This window comes from Halyomorpha halys, unplaced genomic scaffold (assembly GCF_000696795.3).
Source record: "Halyomorpha halys isolate HHAL.00 unplaced genomic scaffold, Hhal_1.1 Scaffold236.1, whole genome shotgun sequence".
Taxonomy (NCBI): domain Eukaryota; kingdom Metazoa; phylum Arthropoda; class Insecta; order Hemiptera; family Pentatomidae; genus Halyomorpha; species Halyomorpha halys.
Genome location: NW_027115525.1, coordinates 592,939 through 598,573, shown reverse-complemented (window position 1 = coordinate 598,573; position 5,635 = coordinate 592,939). Strand labels below are relative to the sequence as shown.

The following is a 5,635-nucleotide window of genomic DNA, read 5'->3' as shown; positions in this document are numbered from 1 at the left end:
TTATTAATCTCATAAATTACCATTTAATAATTATTAATCTCATAAATTACCATCATACAATTATTAATCTCATAAATTACCATTTAATATCCATTTTAATAATTAATATTTAACCCAAAACATTTTTTAGTTACAAGGACAATGATAACCGTCCGTAATAGTTTGAGTTGGAAATTTTAAATTGAAACAAAGGAAACAGCATGTTGGTTTGGACTATTATAGCACTTACTAGACAAACGGTCTAAACTTCCAATTCATTATAAGACTGATCTTTATGACAATTATTAGGCCAATCTGGACATATGGAGTTAAGCTTTGGGGCTCCACTAAACCTTCGAATTCCTCTCGTATCCAATCCTTGAAATCCAAAATCCTTTGTAAAATCCTCAATGCTCCTTACTTTGTCACAAATAAAATCAACTATAAAGACCTTAATGTTCCATATGCAACCGATCCAACCCGAACCAGATATTAATCCTCCATTATAAACTCTCTAACCATCAAAATCCTTCATATTCTAAATCTTGTTTCTTCTTCTATTCATGACAATGCTCCGAGGTGCGTGAAAAGACCAGCGCTTTGAGATGTTCTACCAATGAGTGCTACCAATGGGTAGTTTTCCTACATGCCTGTATCATACCATTATGATCTTACATCAAATTTACTTGATTTATTTTTATGTAAATACAGTTGTAAATAGCAATAAATAATTTTTTTTAAAAAATCAAACAAGAATAAGAAAAATTTCATGAAACTGATGAATTTAATTATTTCTCCTCAACCCTTGAATGTTGGCGTATCCTAAACTATATTTCATTTTTTTTTTTTTTTTTTTTAGTAAATCATATAATTTCTTACTGTATTTTTATAATTAAGATTTGTTCCATTGCTGTAGCCATCTGTAGGTTTTATCTTATCGATTAAAAAGTCAGCTCCATCTCCTGAAAATATCGTACTTCACCCTCCTGGTATTGTCTAATGCAGTGGTACCCAAACATTTTTGTCCTATGTATTCCCCTTCCAGGAAAAATATTACTTAGCGCCCCCTGGAAATTCATTTTTTTTTTTAATTTTAATTAAATAGGAAATATATATGCATTTATATTTCTAACCTTTTCGTAAAATATAGCAAATAAAGGTGTAAATTAGAAACATTGATCTTGAAAATTATAAAACTATTTACTGAACTCAGAATAGAATGCAATACGAAAAAAGTTAAAACATTCGAATGCATCTTAATGAGAAGGATGGACCTGTGATGCTGATGCTACTAACATAGTAACCCTCAGCTCTATATTCTTCAGCAGTAATATTATTAATCGTGACAACTTGTAGTTATACAAGTTATACCCTCCCAAATGCACCTGTGACCATCATAGTACAAGATCCGGAAAGAAAAAAAGCCAGTTATTTCACCCCTATTTTTATTACATGAATGAAAAGTACGTATAAGTTAAAGCCAAAATGATTTATGAGTCTGCCAATTATACGTAGGGGGGATTTAAAATTATGGCTGTTTCAAAACGTTTAAAAAAATTTAATTTTAGTGGGTGTTTTGTAATTTTATTTGTCTTGTTGAAAGTTGTAGTAGAGAAATATATGCATTTTTTGTTTTGGATTGATTTTTCTTATATTACTTCAAAAATCAAGGAAATATTTTCTAAAGAGAATATTCTAAAAATGTGTATGTTATATTTAATTTTCAGGTGATCTGGGACATCATTAAGAGTGCTATGAAACAGCAATCGAAGATTCAAATAGGCCATTTTCAGAAAAAAAAAATATATGTATATATATAGAATTTTTTCGACTTTTGTTTTAAATCCCAATTTCAGGTCTACTATATCACTAACCGGCGACATGACAACAAAATTTGAAAAAAATATATAAAAATGCAACATGTTTTCTAGTTTTTTGTCAATAACACGGTACATAATATTAGTCAAAGAAAGATATATGAATAATTCAAACCCTCAAAACCTTTATTCTCACTATACGGTTTGATCTAGGAATACGTAATATTTTTAAAATAGCTAAGTTAATTATGGGGTACTTTTAGTACAAGAGTCGGGAAGAAAAAAAAGGCAGTTATCTCACCCCAATTATTGATTACTTTAATGAAAACTAGGAATGATTACTAGTTAAAATTGATGAGTCTGCCAAGTATAGGTAGGGGTATTAAAAATAGCGGCTATTTCAAAAACTTAAAAAAACATTTATTTTTTATTCGGAGCTCTATATCTTAAAAACTACCGACAACACTAGAAAACCTAAGATAACATTATTTAAAGAAGAGTAAATTTGCTGCAATATTAGCCCTGATAGACCTATTTTTGTTCAATGGTTCTCTATTTATAGCTTTTGGAAAAGCAACATTTCATAAATTGTACTGAAATATTAGTAGTTAGTGAATTTATTTTGAGAAATCTATATCGCAGGAATTATGTGACGAAAAAATCTCTATTAGCACTCAAATTAAAGCTAGTTTAATGTACTATAAAGTAGTTATTACACATATCTTCGTATAGGTATTAGTTTTCATGATATTTGCTAAAATTAAATCAATTTATTTTAGCAAATATCAATATCATAAATTGATTTATAATGGTTTAGACAATAAGTTTGATTTATGAAGAGCTTTATTTTAGAAACCAACAGACATACAGATTTGTGCCAGCACTCGAATTCAAAAATATAGATTTACTATAAAATTGTTTACAACGTTTATCTTTGAAGGAATTGTATTTATTGTGCCACTACTTTGTATTCCCCTACCTTTACTTGGCAGACTCATATATTTTGACTAGTAATTACACATAGTTTTCATTAAAGTAATCAGAAATTGGTTGAAATAACTGTCTTTATTCTCCTCTTGGGCTCTTGTACTATTACCGCATCATAACTCTGCGGGCCGAAAAGTTATTATCACTGTGTCTAATACTGTTATATTTAAGCTTACATAATATAATGATAATAATAATGATAAACCTGCTTAACATAATAATAATTATAATGTTACATTGTAAAAAATATACAGCAATAAAAAAAATTAAATACTGTTTTTACTAAAGCAACCCGTTATATTAGATGTTTCAATTTGTAAAACTGCTGAATATAATTTAATATGTCTGAAATCTCGCTTTTCTCAGTCCGCCGGTGTTCCTCAAGGTAGTATCTTAGGTCCCATTCTTTATACGGCTTATACAGTTGACATCCCAACCCACCCTAACACAGTCCTAACAACATACGCTGATGACACATGTATACTTTCTGTAAACAACGACCCAACTAATGCATCACAAACTCTACAGGCACACATAACATCTATTGAAGAATGGTGTAAAAACTGGAGAATCAAAATAAATCCTGATAAATCCAACCAGATCACCTTTACTCTCCGTCGTAAACCTCTGCCCTCCTGTCCTACAGTATCCTTTCTAAATACTCCACTAACGCCTGTTGAATAGATTCTTAGTACTACAACACTGTAGGAGAGCAGAGGTTTACGACGGAGAGTAAAGGTGATCTGGTGGGATTTATTTTAATTCTCCAGTTTTGACATCATTCTTCAATAGATGTTATGTGTGCCTGTAGTGTCTGTGATGCATTAGTTGGGTCGTTGTTTACAGAAAGTATACATGTGTCATTAGCGTATGTTGTTAGGACTGTGTTAGGGTGGGTTGGGATGTCAGCTGTATAAACCGTATAAAGAATGGGACCTAAGATACTACCTTGAGGAACACCGGTGGACTGAGAAAAGAGAGATTAGTAGGAAAATAAATTCAAACTTAATTTTTGTAGTAATTTCGACATTAAATGTTCGAATGTATGACAGCACGATTTATGTATTTTTCAAGAAAAGGGAGGTAATACATTCGTCCATTCTTCTGCCTGACACTACCACTACTTACAAACCAACCACTCGAGACCCAACCAGCTACTTCTAAGGAACCTTCTTGAAACCAGTCAGATTAACCACCCCACCTACCTTAACCTCATTTCTTATAATTCTTTAGCTCCCCGCTTACACGGGCTCCCTAAAATCCATAATCCTGATAGCCCACTTCGACCCATCATTTCTAATATCAACACTCTCCTCTAAACTCAGTGAATTTCTTCTTCCTGTCCTTCGAATCCTCAGCCATAATAACTCTTATGATATTCGTAATTCCTTCCACCTCAAATAACTATTATAATCCTTATATACATCCCGACATACCTGACAACTTTATCTTAACCTCCTTTAATGCCGAAAGCCTTTTTGCTAGAATCCTTATTAACAAAGCCCTTCATATCGTTGAGAAGAACTGGACTATAATGCTACTTTTTACCACGCTTAACCTCACCTTTGTTGTAATTCTGGCTTCCTGACGTTTCATGATAAATTTTACCACCAAATTAGCGGACTTGCGATTGGGAGCTGCCTTGCTCCAGATATCTCTAATATCGTTCTTAATGACCTTCTCAACTCTATAAAAACTCTATTCTCACATAGCATAAAGTAGTACGTGGAAGATCTCTTCCTTGTCCTCAATCCTGACAGAATCCCCAAAATCCTATCAGCCTTCCACTCCTACCACTGTCGTCTTCGGTCAATGTATTTTTTAATACATTAGTTATCACCTACTTCGGCTATTATAAAATAAAAATATTTTATAAAAGTGTGAGGAATCTTACGGGCCAGAATGTGGCACAGATTGGCCAAAACTTATGGTTTTGGTTCAATTGGTCTTATTGTTTTTATTTAGTGGCGTAAAGTATCATTGGTCATTAACGCCATTTATACCTTATTTAATTTTGTTTACAATTGTTTAATTTTATTTAAACTTTCTTATCTTTTTTTCGTCCGTTCGATGTTATATTTGTTTCATTAATCCTTTTGATTTTAAAAACTTTTAATTTTATTGTTTTATCATTGTCTCTGGGGGTTTCTGAAATATCCAGGTTCTGATGTGAAATATAGGCATTCTTGGAAAATATGGCTAATTATTAGTAACGCTGACAGCTCTTTTGAAATAAGATAGGATTGAGTGAGCCTCCTTTTTTTTTGTCTTATTGATTCGAAACTTTCTAGAAATAACTTATAATAAAATGTACATAAATTATATTTGTATCCAAATTTTTTTAAAAACTTAAATGACGCAAGGAAATTGAAATTTGGAATTGTGGAATTTGTGGGAAAAAAATTAATAAATAAAAATAATTTTTAGAAGTAGTGCTATATATACCTGTCGTTAATCGGGATGTTAGGATAATCGCTGAAGGCAATTATCCAAATACATATATTTATTAATTGAAATTATTTGAGTCCTTCAAAACTATTATTATTATTATTATTGAATTTCTTTCTCAGGGCTTTTTTGTTTTACAATTATATATCTTTATATTTATAAAATAGTGGTTGAAGTCATATCTTCCACATTTGAGCGCGGTATGCACTGCACGGGAGTCTTCCTCGATGTTGAACAAGCTTTTGATCGAGTCTGGCATCCAGGTCTGCTCTATAAACTTCGTTAATTCCTACTCCCAACATATTTCGTTATAATCCGCTCCTACCTCACTGATAGAACCTTTAAAGTAAATCATAACCTAGCCTACTCATCTCTCTTTTCTCAGTCCGCCGGTGTTCCTCAAG

At 31.7% G+C, this 5,635-nt stretch overlaps 1 long non-coding RNA gene across 1 annotated transcript in view; it reads left to right on the top strand.

Moving 5' to 3' along the window:
* The window catches only part of LOC136797068 (uncharacterized), a 29,433-nt gene extending 27,660 nt beyond the window's left edge, over positions 1 to 1,773 (top strand). The window contains exon 4 of the long non-coding RNA XR_010844869.1: positions 1,707 to 1,773. This is a non-coding gene — a long non-coding RNA (uncharacterized lncRNA). The remainder of the gene's footprint in view (positions 1 to 1,706) is intronic.
* The last annotated feature ends 3,862 nt before the right edge of the window (positions 1,774 to 5,635 follow it).